Source organism: Rhinoderma darwinii, chromosome 12 (genome assembly GCF_050947455.1).
Source record: "Rhinoderma darwinii isolate aRhiDar2 chromosome 12, aRhiDar2.hap1, whole genome shotgun sequence".
Classification (NCBI taxonomy): Eukaryota; Metazoa; Chordata; class Amphibia; order Anura; family Rhinodermatidae; genus Rhinoderma; species Rhinoderma darwinii.
The window spans coordinates 59,640,111-59,661,689 of NC_134698.1; the positions used below are offsets into that span (position 1 = coordinate 59,640,111).

Below are 21,579 nucleotides of genomic sequence, written 5' to 3' on the forward strand. Positions count from 1 at the left end.
AGTCAGTCAAAAACTGCATCAAATCTACATTTGTGATCCTGGCCCAAGGGTGTATTTTCATGTGCTGGTTTTGTTGCATTTTTGCAAAGTATTCACGTAGTATTTACTACTGGGTTTGTACAAGCAACATTGTAATTTAATGGAAAGTGCAGTAAAAAAAAAAAGGGTGTGTGTGTATATATATTATATATAATTTGCAGAAAACGTAAAGGAAGTAACCGCACCAGGACTTCAGAGTAAATGAGATGTTGGTTCAATCACCAAAATGTCAGCGACGTTTCGGTTCACATCTGAAGGTTTGAGAAAGGTTCAGATGTAAACCGTTCTCAAGCCTTCAGATGTGAACCGAAACGTTGCTCACTTTTTGGTAATTAAACCAACATCTTCTCATTTACTCTGAAGTCCTGGTGCTGTTAGGCTGTGTTCACACAGAGTTTTTTTTGCTACTGGACAAATCAGATTTTGAACCGCCTGCACTCTCTTTGCTGCGAAAATCATCGAAAACCGCTTTCTCTGGCTCCCATTGATGTCAATGGGAGGTCAGAGACGGAAACAACTGATGTAAGGCCATGACGCTTCTTTTTCCCGCTTGGAGGCGGTTTCGGATGTTTTTTTGGTGCGGTTTCTGCGTCAAAAAACAGTGTAAAAAAAACTCTGTGTAAACAGGGCCTTACTATATATATTTCTGCTATTCATTTCATGTCAAGAAGTTGATTCATTCTTTGCGGTAACATGCACAGTAAAAACATAGTAACAAAAACAATTGTGGGAAAAATTGAGCGCTACCAGTATTACCTGTACCAATATTGATTCAGCAGCAGAATAACAAGTAAATTATCAGTCATTTATGGTACATTAGTACAGCTTACATCCATTTTATCACTACTGTCCAGTGAATGACAGCCCATTATACATCTCAGCAGTGTTGACATACACACAACATGGCAATTTCTTTTCTGCTTATAAATACCAATAAGTCCACTCCAAAATTAGAAAAAAACATCATAAGAAACCTGTGAAAACAAGAATCTTAGAGCACAAAACTTTAGGCCTCATGCAAACGACCGTAGCGGTGTGTACAGTCTGATAAGTGTCATCCGCGGGCCATCCAAAATCACTGCGCATACAAGTACACTGAGTTTAATGAGCCCGGACCGCAAATGCGGCCCGTAAAATGGCTTTTTTTTTTTTTTTTTGCGGTCCGGGCTCTCGGCAATGCACGGACTGTGGAAACCACGGTCGTGTGCATTGGCCCATAGGATATAATGTGCCCTATACTAGCAGCAATTGCAGCTCTGCAATTGCGGATAGTATGCGGATGCAAATGCACGGTTGTGTGTGTACAGGACAGATAATGTAAAGAAGAAACAAGGAAATCGGTTCTTTGCATAAGTGCTTTCTCTCATTTTAGTGCACATAAAATGTATGAAAACAAAACTACTGTGCAACTTCAGCTCTGGAATAACCTTTAAAAAAAATCTTAACATAAATAAGGAACAATATTTTTGTCTTTTGTTAACTTTAGATGAAACCTAACTGTATGTCAAACACCGCATCTAAGCTAAAAAAATATATATAAAATGAAAACCCCCAAAATCTTCAGCAGAAGCCAATATTTTTTTTTGTCATATTGCACAAGCAATGGTTTGGGCTCCAGGTTCAGAGTATTGGTAAGTTAAGTCAATGTTATAGTCATCAAAATCGACTCAGATTGCTTTCTTGTAGGAAGTAGATGATCATCGTAGGGCATGGTGACCTGTATGGAAAAGAAAGCAAAATTATCATTATTAAAATCACTGTAATATAGCCGACTTATTCACTCTACATAGCCTAAATATAATATAAACTGACATGTTTATATAGTGTATAGGTTCACCTAAGGAGCGAATCTGGGATGAGAGAATTGCCTATTACAGAGTAGTACTTCAAGCATATAAGACCATGGAGGCTGAAATGATGAAATGATGAAACAGATCCATTATTTAGTTTACATTGTCTGTGGGGAAACCACATAATAGGAAATATTTTGCGAAACACTGGCAAGTTTTTCACAGATTCAGCCCTTATTCACATGACAGGGTTTCCCGGCCAGGTGACGGCCGTTCATAAAACGGTTGTCACCCGGCTGCAGTTGGAACAATAGAGCCCTAATGGGGCTATTCACACGAGCGATTTTTTGATGGGCCGTCAAAAAATGGGACATGCCCTATTTTCGGCCGTTCACCCGGCCGCCCGCCTCTCATAGAAGTCTATGGGGCTGGGTAATACACGGCCATCACCGGAATGTGTCCCGAGTGAAGACCGTGTCTACCGTTGCTTGCTATCTCCTCACAGCGCAGAGTGCATGTGAGGAGGAGGAGTTTATGCCATTCGAACTAATTGCTGTACGCTGGAGGTAAGTTTCTACAATGTGGGGGTGCTGTATACAGGGGTACTGTGTGGCAGGGCCCGGGAGGGCAGCAGGTGGAAGGGAGCACTGCGCTGGCTCTCTTCCCATGCTTGTTTTAAAAGCGCCCTAGCCCGGCGACCCCTTCCATGGCCGATGGTGCCGCTAGCAGTGGCTGCTACTGCTGTAGCGACGCCACTATAGCAGAGCAGGGAGGTATCTCCCTGCTCTGCTATGTGCTAGCCCCACTTTAGCTCCCTGAAGGAGCGGAATCCCCTGGAGCGCTTGATGACACTGTAACCGGGGATTCTACACCAGGCGAAGCCAGTAACCATAAATGGACACAGACGACAGGGGCTTTTCCTGAAGCGGAATCGCCGGCCACATGGGGATTCCCCTTCAGGGGTTGCCCCTGATGTCACTGTCCAGATATGCCCGGCCCGGAACGGAACCAAACCGGCCGGGAAAAACGGCCGATTTTATCGGCCGACACTCGGGCTCGGTCGGGACCTCCAATGAGTCACTATAAATAACATATAATATGTAATATAGATAGCCTACTGGTTCACTATGAATATATAATGTAAAGTATATCATACTGGTCTCTGGCTTTATTCTTCAGACTATATTTAGTTTGTTCACTATATAGATGTTCTATAATATCCTAACCAGAAATAGCCCATATAACATGGCCTATTGTATCTACCAAATCCTTATCTCCACAGGATAGGGGATAAGTATTTGATCACTGGGGGCCCTGAGACTGGGACACCCCCCCCCCCCCAAGGTCACTAGAAAAGGGGGTCCCGAGCCCTCCATTTCTTTTCTGCCCCCCCCCCCTCTCACAGTGAGCAGGAGCTTGAATGGAGCCGAGGACAAGCATGCACCCTGCCTCTCCATTCAATGTCTATGGGACTGACAAACAGCCAAGTGCTATTCTCTGCGGTCCCAGTCACTCTCATAGACTTTGAATGGAGCGGCATTGCGCATGCTTATCCACTGCTCCATTCAAAGTTCTCACCACTGTGGTCTTACAGTGACGAGGAGCTGCATTTGTGTAGGTCAAAAGTGTGAAAACTGACCTGAAAACCCCTGGCAGCGAAAGGGTTAAAGTATATACAGGTTGAGTAAATTATGAGAGAGCATACATACACAGAGCCTTTTGGTTTGTAGCATTTTAAAAAGCTGAAAAAAGTGAGTGTCATTCCAGCCTAAAGGAGTTTTCTTTTGTTTCTTTTTTAAAAGGTTTTATAAACCTAAACCTGGCCAGAACTTGGCCAAAGTTATAAAATATACAGGCAGACATAGGGTTTTATCAAGATATAACTACCGGCAAATACATTGTATTAAAAAGAGCATAATAAAGTGAACATGCGGTTTTTTTTTTTAATGGTTTCTTTTAAAGTGGACCTGTCACTAGGTCATATAGGTTGAACTGGTTTGCTGACCTGAATAGCGCTGTCTCTCTAATTCCAGCTCTGTGTTTTGTTTTGTTTTCCTGAATCCTCAGTTCCAAAGTTTTGGCTCACTGTTGTGTTGGCTCCCTCCTATGCTAATTTTCTGTATATAGCCAACTGGGTGTGAACTACCCTCAAGCTGCCTCACACTGATTGGTCCGCATCAGAGGCAGGGAAGCTAGGTTCACCTCAGGAGAATTGGGGTAGTTCACACCACGTTGGCTTACTACAGCGTGCCACACAACAGTGAGCCTTATTTCTCGGGGGCGGTCTAGGGAAAAAAACAACACATCACTGGATTAAGGGAGACAGCGCTATTTAGGTCAGTAAACCAGTTAAACTTTTAAGTTGGAGTCTTTAAGTAGTGAAAGATCCAACGACTAACCACTCACTCAAACAAACACACACACACACACACACACACACACACACACACACACACACACACACACACACCTAAGCCCCATCCTCGCCTCCCTACACTAGATCCATAACTCTAGGATTGGATTATCTAACCACACTGACCAAATCTTGTTAAATTTTACTGGACATTTCTGATTGGAATACAGGATTTTGTAATACTGAAAGTACGAATTTGCCATTATAAGCCATTGTGCGATAGTAGGGGGTATCTGTCGATTACCATGCCACAATGATAATTTTGCAAGCACAGCACAGAAAAAACAATTTTGGAAGACTCTTTTGTAGTTGCCATTAACCAAGGATATCAATAACGCCCATTAGGCATACTTGGGGAAATAAAACTCTGGGAAAGCCAAAATGTGTGTTCATGAACTGGAGAATAGAGGGAAAAGGGAGAGACTTACCACATGACCATATTGCATGTAGGATAGTGCCCTGTGCAGCTCGGAAGTGGAGGCATGTATCGTTGTTAGAAATACTCAATGATTTTAGCCTGGTAGATGTATAATACACTCACTATGTATGAACGAACCTGTGTTGAATTAGGGAATAGTTAACGGAAAATCCACCACACCATTCCAGTCATCTTCAGAGAGTTTAGAAATATCTGCAGTCCATATTTGGAAATCTTTATCAATTGGCTTAGGGCAGCTAGACTGTAATGTGGGGTAGATATTCGTAAAGGGTCACCTGCAGAGAACCAAACTCCGCCCGAAGGGCATGGCGGAGTCACAAATACCTGAAAAATTAAGTATCTGATGGAAAGCCTGTAGCCCATCGAACTAGGAAAGATCTGTTCAAAATATTTATTACCATGGTAAGAAACCCACACCACAGAAAAGTTCCAGGAGGGATGAGGTGGTCGACCATGACTTAAGCTTTTTTTCGGTGGCAACTAAGAGCGGATCTAAATTAAGCTGTCTGAATTGTCTGTATTGGTCTATAGTTATTTAAACACCTAGATATTTGAATTGGTTAGCACATGTAAGCGGAACTGGGAGAGGGCGAGAGGTGAAGAGTGCCTAGACAATGGTAGTAAAGCAGACTTGGACCAAATTACTTGGGGAAAATAAATTCTGCAATGCAAGAAATGGAGAAATTTGTCTGCGATGCAGAATACTTTACCTATAGGCATGCATTGTGGTTTCTGCAGTGTATTTATTCGCTGCACAAATACAATGCAACACGCGCACCCTAAAGCTACTTTTTAATAGTGGTTGATTGTCTAAAGGCTTAATAGCAAGTGCAAATAAGAGGGGATAGAGGGCAGTCTAGTCTTGTAGCAAAAAATGGTGTGTAGAAAAGGCAGATCCAGCACTCGAATATTAAAATTCCAATTTTATTTAGGTAATTTTTAAAACCAAGGATAAAACAAAAATTCCGGGACCACGCTTACGCGTTTCAGACCGCTAGGGTCCTTAATCATAGCTTACTTTACAAGGATAAGATTCACATATATATAGTCAGACATTCAATCAGGTGACTATTTAGGGCTGGACTTGGGAATTTAACTCTATGTTGTATGTAACAAAATTTGTGTCGTAGTTACCCTATAATGTTGTAATTCGCAAGGTTAATACTAGAATAGTATTCTAGTATGATAACCAGGCCGACATTGTTTGAGTGTGATTTGTGGATGTCAGGGTAATATGCACGGAATATCTTCTTAATATCTAAAGGAAAAGTAAAGGTATCACCATTGAGATGCTAGAATATTGGGAATAGAGGCCCATGGTCTTTCTGAATGAGCGAAGTATCCATAAAGAGTTGAGCTCTCTTAGATTTGTCCTTTAATAATACCAAGTGCATTCTCAGGCGATCGGCCCACTAACCTCTATTTTGGTCGGTAGGGCTGTTGGCATAATTGCATTCAGGATTGGCTACCTAAAGAGGTTTTCCGCGCCGAAGATTAGCTGATCACGAGGGGGCAGATTTACTTATGCTGCCTCAGAGACCGCATAAACTTAGACCGGGCTGTCAAAAGATGCGCCAATTTATCACAGTGGCGCCTGCTGTATGATAAATTTGACGCACCTTGCTAAACCTGTTAAGACCGTTTTCTCTTCCTTAACTAGCTGGCATAGTTGTCAGTTTTTGGTTTTTTTCCAAAGTTTTCTGCATGTCGGTGCATAATGTACCCTAACAGCATGCTTACAGAACTGCAGCCCTGGGGGTCCTTTCTAGATCCAGAGGGTTGAATGCAGAGTGTTCCCCCAGTCTAGACTCGCGTCACCAGGTGATCCTGCCACGGTCATGGACCGCGGCGATCAAAGGGGTAAACCGCTTGGATTAGAGCCCAGCAGTTTTCATTAGGCTGCTCGAAGTACAGAAGCGGTTAGTAACCGCTTCCTGCTTAGAGCATGAGCGCTCATGAGCCTTTTCTACAGAGAAGTAAAAAGACATCGCTGTAGACTTCGTACCTGCACCGCCTGGTGTCAAAAGACAGTGGGCAGTCGCAAACAGTTAAAGAACGGACAGCTGGATGTAACGCTCAAGCCTAAGTGTGCTTGCAGACTATACTGTACATTATTTGGCCACTATATGGCGGTTTTATTTGGATATTGAATGGAGAGTTATGTGGGCTGCATATGGTAGTATGTTCTTGTTTTTTAACACATTTTTCAATCCTATAAACACCAGTTCCAAGAAACCGATATTGTTTTTTGTTTTTGTGTTTTTTAATCAATTATGCATTTAGATTAGTGCAGAATAAAACTAAGAAAAATGTGAGGCAAAAAAATTCCTAGTGTGAATCTAGTCAAAGATATTTTAGCGTAATAGTAACGTTAACCTCTAATATTAAATATAGATGTGCTTGATATACCTGTGTTGAGAATTTTATTTTACGGCAAAATCAGTGCAACATGTTGATTTATATCCTAGTGTGGGGTAGGTAGTGTCTGATCTAAAACAAATCCAAAAACACAAGCCAAAGGCGACAAGCATTCTTTACCATAAGAACTATGAATCTGTGGAATAGCCTACCCCAGGTGATAAATCACAGCAGGTACAGTAGATGACTTTGAAAAAGGATTAGATAATTTCTTAGAACAAAAAAAATACAGCGCTAATGTATTAAAAAAACTTGTTTGAATGTTGATCCAATCTGATCGCTGCTTGTGATCAGGAGGAATATTTTTTCTTTGGCAGATTGGTTTAACCCCTTAATGACCGGGCCAAGGATTATTTTTTGTTTTTTCACGGTCGCATTCCAAGAGTCGTAACTTTTTTTTTATTCCGTCGACATAGCCGTATAAGGGCTTGTTTTTTGCGGGACGAGTTGTATTTTGTAATTGTACCATTTTTAGATGCTTATAACATATTAATTAACTTTTATTAACTTTATTTTAGGAGAGAATTGAAAATAAGCAGCTATTCCAGCATTAATTTTCACGTTATGTTATTTATGCTGCATAGTAAACGGCGTAAATTTATGTTAACTTTATTGTATGTGTCGGCGCGATTACGGGGATACCAAATATGTAAAGGTTTTATGTTTTTCCTACGTTTGCACAATAAAAACCCTTGTAGAAAAAAATTACTTTTTTTTTGCATCGCCGCATTCCAAGAGCCGTCATTTTTTTATTTTTCCGTCGATGTGGCCGTATGTGGGCTTGATTTTTGCGGGACAATGTGTAGTTTTCATTAGTACTATTTTGGGGTACATAGGACTTATAGATTAACTTTTATTTAATTTTTTTATAGTGGGAATGGGAGAAAAGAGAGAATTTTGACGTTGTTTTTTTGCGTTTTCTTTGGACGCCGTTCATCCGGCGGTTTAATTAATGTGTTCATTTTATTGGTCAAGTTGTTACGATCGCTGGGATACCATATATGTGTATGTGTGATTTGTTTTGACAGTTTTACTAAATAAACACTTTTTGGGCCAAAAAAGTAGTTTTATTTGACTTTGCATGTAAATTTTTTTTTTTTTTTTCACAAACTTTATTTAACTGTTTTTTAAATTTTTTTTTTTAGTCCCACCAGGGGACTTCGCTATGCGATCTGCCGAAGCATTATTGCCTGTCAGGCAGATGCTGAAGACAGACCTGGGGGTCTTTGTTTGACCCCCGGCTGTCATGGAAACCCGCGATTTGTTTGCGGGGGCGCCGATTGGGTGACAGGGGGAGCTCCCTCCCTCTGTCAAACACATTGGGTGCCGCTGTCACTATTGACAGCGGCATTTAATGGGTTAAACTGCCGGAATCGGAGCGCGCTTTTATTCCGGCAGTTGCAACAGGAGCCAGGCTGTGTATAACAGCCGTGCTCCTGCCGCTGATCCCGTGGGTACAGTGACAGTACCCGCGCCATCACAGGACGGATATATCCGCTGTCCTGCGCGAACTAGCAGCTGCTGAGGACGGATATATCCGTCCTTCGGCGTTAAGGAGTTAATGTCTTATGGTTGTTTTGGTTTTTTTAATCTTCCTCTGGATAATAGTGGTATTACAAAGTACTATAGTTTATCCATATCCCTTCCCTTTCTCCCACACCTTGGTTGAACTTGATGAACGTATGACTTTTTCGACTGTACTATGTGACAAGTGATGGAATAGCTGTTTTTGTTTTTTCCCTGACCCCACCAAAACAAAACCATTATTCAAAGTAAATAAATTATATGCACTCAAATGGTCCCATTAAAAATACTTGTTCCACAGGAAACATACCTTTATATAGCTACATAGCAGAAAAAATAAAGTTATGACTCTCGAAATGCTGTTATCCAAAAGCAAACCCACCTAAAAATGCGTCCTGAAGTTTTAAAATAGGTTGCGTCCCTAACCCCTTGGCGGGCAACTATGTTGCAGCTGCTGAGGGAGATTATGGAATGGGCTCAGTCTGATCTTGCTTTATAAACAGTTGGTGTTGGCTGTATGTTACAGCCGACGTCTCGCTGCAACAGCCGGGAGATAACTCAGATCCCGACTGTTTAGACACTTAGGCCAGGTTGCCATGTAGCGTAAACGCTGCAGAATTTCTGCAATGGAATTCTGTGCGGAAATTCAGCAGCATTTACAGCAGCCGCAAAGTGGATGAGATTTAGACAATCTCATGCCCATGCTGCAGTAAAAAAACGCAGTGTAAACGTTAATTAATTGACTTGCGGTACAGAATTGAAATCCACAGCATGTCAATTTATGCTGCGTTTTCATTACCTTTCTGTTGCAGATTTTCCCATTGAATTCATAGGGGATGCAAAAGCCGCAACAGAAAGCCAAATGTTGCAAATGGTGGAATTGCAGCGATTCCGCCACAAAAAACGCAACTCAGCAAACCTCTTTTAAAAACACCATACTTACCCAGAACTCAGCGGTCACATGGCCTGCAACATTATCCTAGGAGGCCGAATTACGCACAGAAGAGAGGGAGGGGGTAAGTATAAACCTTTTTTTTTTTTTCTTCAGCGCTGCTTTCTGCATTGGAAATTCCGCCTGAAAAACCGCAACACAATGTGGTGCGGTTGTACAGACGGAATGTGCAGCGGGTTCCTGGTCGGATACGCTGCGTCGTTTTTACGCAACGTATCCAACCCGTGGGAATCCAGCCTTAGGGTATGTTCACACGTACAAAAGGAAGTGGCTGAAATTTATGAGGCTGTTTTCAAGGGAACACCGCCTCTGATCTCAATTAGTTTTTGGATCTGAAAATGAAGGTTTTTTTTGTTTTTTTTTCTATTTGAAGCTTATTTTAAAATGTTTTTAGAGGTGCTTTTCATAGTATTAATAGAAAATACGCTACAAAAACATCTCGAAGTGACATGCTACTTTCTTTTTGTTTTTTTAATATTCAGCAGCGTAAAAATACACGGTGTTGTTGACATGAGGCATGTTTCTCATTGAAATCAATGGGAAACTGTTTGCAGGCTTATTTCAAGTATATTTTGGAGCCAAATACAAGGCTTTTACGCTGTGTGAACATACACTCAAGATGCCACGGTCAAAAGTGAATACCTTGCATTAATCCAACCAACCACACACATCCATTCTTTAAACCAAATATTCTGCTCACATTCTTAAAGCTTTAGGACTTGTTCACACAGAATTGCGGACAGAAAATACGCAGCAGAATACAGTAGCAGCAAAGTGGGTGAAATGTAACAAATTTTCTGCAGAAATTCCGTTGTGTGGACAAGCCCTTAGGGTATGTGCACACACAGTGTTTTCAGCCGTTTTTCGGGCTGTAAACGTTTTGAAAAATGGCTGAAAAATCAGAAGCAGAACGCCTCAAAACATCTGCCGATTGATTTCAATAGGAAAAATAGCGTTCTGTTCCGACAGGCCTTTTTTATGCGGCCGTTTTGAAAAACGGCCGCGAAAAAGTGCATGTCACTTGTTCAGCCATTTTTGGAGCAGTTTTTCATACACACTATAGTAAAACAGCTCCAAAAACGCAGTGAAAATCGCGAGTGGCTTAAAAAAAACGCCTGAAAATCAGGAGCTGTTTTCCCTTGAAAACAGCTCCGTATTTTGAGACGTTTTTTATTTTGTGTGTGCACATACCCTTAAAGTGCAGGTTTCCTTTGAACAAACAAAACTCCACCGATCTTTCTGGGAAGGTCCCAGAATAACCTTAGTGTATCCATTGGTATGTGCACGCTTAAAGGTGTTTTCCCATGAGAGACCTTTATGACATATCCACAGGATATGTCAGATAGATGCGGGTCCCACCTCTGGGACCCGCACCAATCTCCAGAACGGGGGCCCCCTAAACCCCGTTCAGCTGTGAAAGTCTATATAGTCGGGAGTTACGTAAACAGCGTAGCTCGCATGCTAGGCTGCTTCCGTAACTGCCATTCACTACTATGGGAGCTACGGAAACAGCGTATCTTTGCAAGCTACGCTGTTTTTCGTAACTCCCGACCACATAACCAGGTAGTGGTCTGGAAGTCAGCGAGATCAGACAAAGCTAGAACGGGGTTTAGGGAGCCACGTTCTAGAGATCGGTGCGAGTCTCAGAAGTGGGACCTGCATCTATCTGACATATCCTGTGGATATGTCATGAATGTTTCTCGTGGGAAAACCCCTTTAATGAGAGGAATGCAGTAATCCTATTAATGCTTCCATTCTTCCTTGTGCTTACATCAGCAGGAACCTTAATTGTTCCTAACAGGTGGGCCTATCAACAAGAGCTGTAGTTGATCAAAACTATGTATTTTATGTGGTTGTTTTTTTTAAATATTTTGGCCATTAGCCTGATGGTACAACAGGACCAAAGAGGGCTCAGAAAAAAAACAAACAACATTTTAACATTTCTACTAAAAGAATATTCAGATTTATTTCTTTTTAAATGAAGAGGGAACCGTACAGTTTTCTAATATACATGTTTTATAAAATACTGGTCACGTACCATTATTAAACCCATATAGTAGACTTTGGGCTAGCGGAATGGGACTACACATGGTCACTTAACCCCCCACCAACTTTCAGTGCTTCTAGAGCGCTGCTTTTTTATGGAACAGTGACAGCCAGAGGCCTTGTAGAGGGGGAATAAGTGAGAAGTTGTTTCTTGCAGCTCCTGGATTGTTAAATAAATGGCACTAAATTAGAACTCTGTGTGTGTGTCTGGGTGACACAGCAAGCAAAAGACTTCCTGTAAAGGGAATCTGTCAGCAGATATCGGAGAGCGATATAGGGGATGGAGTTGTAAACATACGTTTTGTCTCGGTCATGCAAGTTGCATGACTGAGAAAACTATATTTCATTCTACCGGCGCCGCAATTGCTATTAAGGCAGAGGCACTTGGATGTGCACTGCATGCTGCCAGCCCTTCCCCATTTGCAACGGTCGTGCCGGGGAAAGCAAACGTCTGTTTCGTGGTTATTCAACTTGCATGACTGAGACAAATGGTGAGTTTACAATGTCCTCCCCTATATTACTCGGTCAGCAGTTTTGAGGCCTTAACCGTTGACAGATAACGTTTTAAATAGTCAGATGATCACACATGCTTAGCACTGAATAGACAGAACTGCTGGATCTAACTAGATCCACTACAGCTTTCTGTATTGCTAATTTCACATGTAACAAATTTAAAAGTGTAACCCCACTTCTAAATATATGTAGGTATATGTGTAACTTTGGGCACAAAAATATCTTCATATAGACGTGTCAGAAGACTACTGGTGGGGACTTCAAGTGCTCGGACCCCCTCCCACTGATCGCTAAAATTAATGCCGTAGAGGCACATAGCTCTGGTGAGCGCTGCAGCCCCTTTACTGTAGTGATATGGGGTGGTCTCCGCACCATGACCCCCTCTAAGGCTGGGTTCACACGACCTATTTTCAGACGTAAACGAGGCGTATTATGCCTCGTTTTACGTCTGAAAATAGGGCTACAATACGTCGGCAAACATCTGCCCATTCATTTGAATGGGTTTGCCGACGTACTGTGCAGACGACCTGTCATTTACGCGTCGTCGTTTGACAGCTGTCAAACGACGACGCGTAAAATGACTGCCTCGGCAAAGAAGTGCAGGACACTTCTTTGCAACGTAATTTGAGCTGTTCTTCATTGAAGTCAATGAAGAGCAGCTCAAGATTACAGGCGTCAGACGCCTCGTATAATAAGAGGAGCTGCATTTACGTCTGAAACGAGGTAGCTGTTTTCTCCTGAAAACAGTCTGTCTTTTCAGACGTAAAAGCCTGCTACCGTGTGCACATACCTCAACACTACATTCTGACAGGTTTCCAAATGTTTTGTGTTAAAAATGACATTACAAATCAAAGGTGTTAGTTTTATTTTATTTTGAAATTGCAAACACATTTTACAGTGGAAGTATTCTGTTCTTTAGTAATTCTTTAAACACAGGACACCTGATGCTATTGCACATTGACTCAAGAGCGTGTTCTATGAGATCTGTAGTAGTAGTAATACATTTGTAAAGTGCTTATGAAATAACATAATAATAAGTAATATTCACTTTAGAAGAAATTAACTTTACAGAAAATGCCACACTTTCATTCTTTCCAGTGGTAACGCATTCCATAACTGAGCAGGAACCACAACCCTCCAGTTACATGCTGTATTACTACTGTGGGCATTTTTTGTTTTTGTTTTATCCCTTCTCCACACCTGCTATTTATATTCTCCTTGGGCACTAATGTGTCAGAGACAAATGGAAGCAGAATAACCACTAAGAAAACAAACTAAAGGTAACGAGTACAAAAACTTAATGAAGTATTCACACATCACACTTTGACTTTTTCTTTTGGATGTATAAACTTCGCTTTGCAAGCACAATACCTGCACCTTGTATATGACAAGATATTAGTGTTTCACATGAACTAAGGGATAGGCCATTTGTAGCTGCTGAAACAGTCAACATTCGGTTTTACCACAAATTGGTGCAATGTTTAACAACAGTTTGCCAGTAATGATCTAGGCTGCTATGGGTGGCCTTATTCTAAGGCATGTTACTGACAATTACTAGCAATTTCTTGAATTGTTTTTTGTTTTTTTTACTGAATTTACTTGCTAACATATTTTTGAACTGACTGAATATTTTCTAATCACATATTCCAGTCTTCTATTTATAGCATCTAGAGACAGGTGACCTGTACTATTTTATTTTTTAAACTGTGATTTATTGAAAGATCTTTCAACCATAACTAGAAAGTCTTCATAAGATAAAACAATGGTCATTTGACCAATAGTAAGTAGCACAAAATAGATGTAAGCAGTAAACCAAGTAAGAGGAATAGTGGCAATGAGATGAAGATTATCCAAACTACAGGAGTGTAAATCTGCGCTTCATAAGGGTACAACTTAAGTTAAGCAACTGTAGTATATAATCACCATAAATGAGACTGGAACAAGACCGGACACAGAAACAAAAGAGGATTTTTAAATTAGTATTTTTTAAATTAGTGTAAAATAAAGGTACGATCTACGTCCCATTGACATTAAATACTATCATTAAACATGCCACATTAAAAAGGTTTCATTTTCTCTTCTGAAATTTTTGGGGATCTGGAATCCAGTCCAGTTTTATGTTATCAGAAAAAAAAAATCCCCAAAAAACAGAATGGAAAACTTAGAAACGCTTTAGTTACATTCAAACGCTAGAATCTGCAACAAATACAGCTTAGACTAAGCTCACATCTGTGTTGGAGGATCCTTTAAGAGCATCAGTCACATATTCCGGAAAAAAGCACTGCATGCAGCGCTATTTTTTACCAGTAAAATAATGGAAAATATTACAGAAACCCGACAAAACCCATAAAGTCAATTGCAATTGGTGTCAGTCATGTGACAGATCTGGCACTCCATAATTTTCCTTGTTCTGTCCTATGACTGACATATCAGAAAGGAAATAAAAAAACGGTGATGTGAACTTCGCCTTAAAAGCCCAAATCTGGCTAAACACATTAGATAAATGTAATCAAAACTTCCAGATGTCCGCAGGGTCTGCTGAGGTTGTAATGTGTATAGGGTCCATCCGACCCTCGTGCAGTACATTGTGTTAGTTATTTATTTGCCTCAGTATTGTCTGCCCTCCTTTACTATCCATTCTGAATGAAAACATAACAGAAGAGTAGGGTTGTTCTAAAGATGGTTACACTGCTTCCTATTTGCTCTGTTAAAAATGATATCCCATTTTTAAGTTGCATTGCTCACTCCTTTTTTTTTTTTTTTTACATTTACAAAGTTCTTTTGTGGTTTCTGAAGTTGTTGTTGGGTTACTTTTCCATTCTGATGAATAACGTTTGTGAACGAACAGAAATAACTCTGGAGTTCAGTGAGTTAATAGAGCAACATGATGGAGTAAAACGTGCAGGGAGCGTACCTTTGCAATCCTGCTGCAGTTCAGTCTGAATTCAGCTCAGCAGGTGCGATGTTAGTTTGGTCTCGTTTCCATTGCCCTGTGGACCATTAATAGGTGTTGCTTTGGTATCTTCTAGTAGGTGGTATTGAACAAGGAGACAAAAAGGTGCCTTTTAGACATCAGTCTTTTGAGCCAAAGAAAAATAAATAGCACATATAAATCACTGCAAGGGGAAAAGCAAGTCTGAGGTCTTTTATCCCATTTGCTTTATGACTTGTTCTATAACTATAGACCTTCTGAACTTATGCAGAGGATCAAGTGAAGGAAAATAAGGAGGAACTTGCTCCTTGTACAGCAGGGTTTGCATTAACTTAGGTTGATTCCTCACTGTATGTGCAAAATCCGATTAAACCATCATTAAAAAAAAAAAGAAAAAGTCTTCTCTCACTGAGGTAATCAGGGTCGCAGACAGAAAGTAAGTAGAATTCCAGTGTTTTCCTGACATTTTTTTCTTTAATTATTATTGTGAATTGTGACTACCAATATTAAAGGTATTCATTTATCAATCCAAAGTGGCCTTAAAACCAGTTCTCTGATGCTGATTAATAATCGAGAAATGAGCTCTGCTCATACAAAAGGAAAAAAAATATTTATATCCACAGTTTTCATTTTAAAAGAAAATATTCATATTTTTTTTTTTTTTTGTTCAATGTCCAGTTTGGATACAGTTGTGCTTTGTAAATGGAGAAGAAATAAAAATATTAACGAAGGGAAAATGCAAAATAAGAACACAAAAATGAAGGTAGGGATTGGAAGTGTCAGGTAGGAGATGGGGTGATCCAGATCATTTGCTTTAGCAGTCTCCCCAGTCCTCTGCTGTAGGGGAGTGAGTGGCTCGGCCTGAGGGAGGCCCCTCCCAGTCATCCTCATCAAAGCCATGAAACGTGGAAGTGTCGCTTTCTGACGTGGATCCGAACAAGTCCTCTGCGTTGTGCATCTCCTCTTTTCTGCTTTCTCTTCCCAAATGAGCTGACATGTATGATGAATATATCAGCACAAGGGTTAAGTAACATACAGTTATCTATGCATATTAACTAGCACAGCCACACCACCGAAACATGAGAAAGCAAAACAAATATATAAGCATTCATGTCCTTTGTGTATTGGGATATCTAATTTAAATCAAACTGGCAGCAAAAGGGTTATTGTTTGTCAACTTACTTTTCAAAAACATCAAGCAAATTACTTCCGGTCACATTATTGTATGTATACTTCTTACGGACCTAGCAAGTCTAATGTCTTTAGTACTGCATTTACTCACTCATCCATGCGCAAACATAGCTAATTCATATAGATTAGCCTGGAAGAAACCTAATTTAATAAAAGATATAGCAGAATATCCAGCCTGTACATTGACTATAGATCAACAGGAAATGATAAAAACTTTTTATCTGTCCTATTTGTGGGTAATATGCTATTAAAATCTCCCTGTGATACAGCATGGCTTTTTACATGGCGACAATTCACAATAAAACAGCCAATCAATAGGATGCAGTTAAGTTGTGATAAACTGGTTTAAAGGCTATGCACAGCTTTTGAGGGCATTTTTTTTTTTAAATAGATTAGTCAGTGTTTAGTGTAACTTTGTAATTAGTCTTTATTAAAAAATATTTTTACTTTTGGAGATACAGCTGTTCTGTTTTCTCTATACAAAGCAGCTTTATCATTCGTTTTACACTGAATCAGTCCGTCACGCGGACATGACTGGTTCAGTGTCGGCAGGTCCTGCTTGTCCGTGACACGCAGGAGCCACCTGTAATTGATCACATCTAAGTTATGAAAGACTAATTACAAAGTTACACTAAACACACTGACTATATTTATTAAAAAAATAAATGTAAAAAAATGCCCTCAAAGGTGTACATAGCCTTTAAGCTAGGCTATAAGCTTTTAAAGTTGCATTCAAATTTACTGTACATACATTTAGTAAGCTGGTTAAAAATCAGGTCTGGTGGTCGTATAATACATTCAGAGTTTGCCTACTTTTATTACTATTAATTTATTCTTGCAGAGTTCTTATCCTAACATTTAAAGGCTATTTACACCTTTTTGAAATCCGTTTTTTTTTTCAAATAAAAATGTTTATCAGTGTGTTTTGTGCATTTTACAAAATCCTTTTAAAAAATTAAATAAAAACAAAAATAGCTTTTTGAGATACAGCTGCTATGTATCCTGTACACAGAGCAACTGTATCTAGCGCTGAAACCTGTATCAGTCAGGTTATCGGCACGGTTGGGTTCAGTGTTAGCGGATCCTCTGTGTCCCTCTAACTTACCGGTAGATGTGATCGATAACCGGTGGATCCTGTGTGTCAGAGACACGCGGGACCCGCTAACACTGAACCACTCAGTGCCAATGACCTGATGGATTCAGATCTCTGTGCACGATACAGCTGCTCTGTATACAGGATACAAAGCAGCTGTACATCAAAAAGTAAAAACAATTTCTAATAAAGTATTTAGGAGGTTGCATAAAACACACTGATAGACATTTTCATTAAAAAAAACAAAAAAAAAATATTTCAAAGGTTTACATAGCCTTTAGATAAGTCTATAATTGCGGAACTCTTGATCTAAAGTAAAATATTCTATCACTGAAGCTATACACCTATCACAATAAAAATAAGTTATTTATATTTGCTTAACTATTAGGAAAATTAATCCGTGGAAGACCTATTGAAAAGACAATCTCATAGACGAATGTGTGCAAGCTGAAATGTACTCTGGGTAAGCAATTAAAGGGTGGTTTTCAAGATAATGTATTATTTGCTCTAATATATACTACATTGTAGATTGTACAGTGGAAAATACCCCTATATAAATCAGAGCCTAGAGAACTAGTAATAAAAAAATAATAAATAAAAGATATATATATATATATATATATAAAGAAATCCCACAGCACTCCGATGGTTCCAAAAAGTATGTGATTTATTCAGTCAACAGCTGCAACGTTTCCGTTTTTCAAGCAAAGGTCCTATAGCAGGACGGAAACGTTGCAGCTGTTGACTGAATAAATCACATACTTTTTGGAACCATCGGAGTGCTGTGGGATTTCTTTCGTTTGTCTTCTAATCCATGGATCTGGATTACCTGCTTGCACCCATTACCGTGTTGGAATCTGTCGCAGAGTGCTGTATGGATATAGATATAGATATATATATAGATAGAGTTGTCCCGTGTCTTTATGTCCTAATAGAACATATGGATATCATACATTGGTGTCCCCTGCTCTCTCAGACTTGATGGCTATATATAACACTTATATTCACCTGTAAAAGCTGCTTTTAAGACCAACTCCCCCTGCAATATCAGCTGTTTTTCAGGGGTCATGGGGGCCGAACCCACAGCGATCCACTGATCACAGCAGCTCTCATAATAAATGGGTTGTCTGTGATGAGACAACCTCTATTAGCTTTTAATTAAAGAAGTTGTTGCCTTTATTTCTCTGTAAGGGAATTCAGAGTAAAACTTATTAGATCGAATACAACTTTAAAAGATGGAAGTTACTGCTTTTTTCAACTAAAATTGCAGTTTTCTTTTTGGAACTTTACACAAAACTATCAGCATGTAAAAATAACATATAAAACTAATCTGCATGATTAGCGTTACGTTATTTTTGTAAATGTAGGACTACATAATGAACTTGCCTTCTAGTAGTTGTGTGAGAACCTTTTGTGTAAGAATAGTGCCTTATATGCTGGTCTTAAAACGCATACAGTCTAGCAAGACTCGTGTTTGTAATGTTTTATTTTTACACTAAGGCCTCATTCACACGGCAGGGTTTCCCGTCCTGGTGCCGGCCGTTCATAAATCGGCCGGCACCCGGCTGCATTAGGAATAATAGACACCTAATGGGGCTATTCACATGACCGATTGGGAAAACCGGCCGTCAAAAAATAGGACATGCTCTATTTTCGGCCGGGTACCTGGCCGCCCGGCTCCCATAGAAGTCTATGGGGCCGGGTAATACACGGCCATCACCGGAATGTGTCCCGAGTGATGGCCGGGTTTTCCGTGGCTTGCGCTCTATCTCCTCCTCCTCACAGCGCAGAGTGCATGTGAGGAGGAGGAGTTGATGCCATTCGGACAAATGGCTACGCTGGAGACTGTGTTGCAGGGCCGGGGTGTACAGCAGGTGGAAGGGAGCGCTGCGCTGGCTCCCTTCCCCTGCTTGTTAAAAGCGCCCTGGCCCGGCGACACCTTCCATGGCGCCGCTAGCAGCTGCTGCTGCTGCGGCTGCTACTACTGTAGTGACGCCACTATAGCAGAGCAGGGAGGTATCTCCCCGCTCTGCTATGTGCTAGCCCCACTTTAGCTCCTTGAAGGAGCGGAATCCCCGTGTGTTCGGGGATTCCGCTCCTGGACAGAGCGCTTGATGTCTCTGTCCATATCTGGGCAGTGACATCAGCGGAAACTCCTGAAGCGGAATCCCCGAGCACATGGAGATTCCCCTTCAGGAGTTGCCGCTGATGTCACTGTCCAGATCTGCCCGGCCCGGAACGGATGCAAAACTTTATGCAAACCGCCCGGGCAAAATGGCCGATTTTACCGGCCGACACTCGGGCGGGACCCGGTCGTGTGAATCCCGCCTAATAGTTAATGCTCTGTCAGCTATTTTCTGTGTTTAGATTTTTCTGTGTTTATATTTAGATAGTCACCAAGCTATTCTTAGTTAGGGCCCATTCACACAAACGTGAATAATGTCTGTGTGCTGCGCATGGAAATCACACGCAGCAAACGGACCCATTGATTTCAATGGGGACTATCACACATGCATGAGTTTTCACGCAGCGAAACTCCATGTCCTATATTGGTGCATTTTCGCGCACCTATGTGCCCATTGAAGTCTATGGGTGCGTGAAAACCACGCACTGCACAGGGATGAACATCCATGTGGGGTGCATGATTTGCGCATCAATTCGATTGGAAATAAAAAAAGATGTGCTTTGCGAGTGCATGAAGAACACATGGCACTCGCAAAGCACACTGATGCATAACGCAACACACATGAACCAGATTCACGAGCGTTTTTCACACGCGTGAATCTGATACGCTCGTGTGAATGAGGCCTTAAAATATAATGATAAAACCAAACACCAATGGGCTTTCAAGTGTTTACCAGATTGTCTAGGTGTCTTAGAAATGCCACCTGCTCAAAGTGGCGGTTCCTCCTATTGAAATTTAATTTATTGTCTCAGATTAGTCTCCTCCATAGGCATAACCCCTAGGCTACATGCACACGTTGCGGTAAACGCAGGTAATTCTGCAGGTGAAATGTGGTTTTTTTAGGTGTAGTTTTTACATTTTGATGTGGAAAACAGTAAGTTTTTATACTGCGGATTTTGGTGCGTTTTTTTTTTCAAAACTAGTCCGATACAATTCGCAAGTGGAAACACAAGATAAATTGACATGCTGCGGATTTTAACATACACACCAAGTCAATTTACATACACCAATATCTGCAATATGAAGCTGAGATTTCTTTAAATCTTAATTTTCTGGTACTGTATTATGCTGCGAATTTGCCCCACCTAATACGCATAGTGTGCATTTAGCCTTAAAGCGTACCTCCAGTAAAAAAAACAAAAAACGTCTTCGATCCTCGTGCAGTATCTCTGTGGTGCATTCAAAGCTCAGTCTTTGTCGTGCAGACCTCTACTTCTTCTAATTTACTAACAGGAAATTCTTATCAATGTCTGCCATGTTGCAGATATTGGAGCTGCACCCTGGACCCCATCACTCTACTACAAGTCGGCTAGCTCAAAAAATACTTGTCAAATGCCCCCCTTGCTCTAACTTCTCTCATACTGCAAAGAGAGCGAAACTGTGTGCTTGAATCAGTAATGACGCTGCTGTAATCACAGGAATGCTACAGATACAGACAGCATGTAACTGTTTTTTGGTAAGATATTCAAGTTACTTTAGCTATCCCACTCTCAGCAAGATGGAAGTAAAAGGCTGCAGTAATTCAAAACTCCTATTACTATTCGTGATTGAAGCGAATAATCACCATTGATGACCCATTTTTTAATTCTAGATCAGACACTTGAATTTTCACATTAAGGTTTTAAAGTGTTCACACGTTGCAGCCGCTGAGAGAGATTATGGAATGACCGAAACCTCAATAATAAGACTTGTGAAAAAAGCAAGATATATATATATATGTATATATATATTCAGGAGAAATAAATCTTGCAGCACTCCAACAGGATGAATGAAAAAAAACTGTGATTTATTCAAGCCAACATACAGCGGTGCGACGTTTCAGTTTTTTTCATTCATCCTGTTGGAGTGCTGCAAGATTTATTTCTCCTGAATATTGATACAGTCCTAGGATCTGGACTGCTTGCTGGCACCCGTTCACATATGTAAGCTTTCTCTTACTGAGATTGAGTGCTGCTGCTTTCTCTGTTTGAATATATATATATATATATATATATATATATATATATATATATATATATATATATATATAATTTTTTCGCCTTGG

The 21,579-nt window shown here is 40.5% G+C and overlaps 1 protein-coding gene across 1 annotated transcript in view; it reads right to left on the reverse strand.

The window, feature by feature from the left end:
• Nucleotides 1-21,579, reverse strand: part of DPF3 (double PHD fingers 3) — a 257,140-nt gene that overhangs the window by 25,019 nt on the left and 210,542 nt on the right.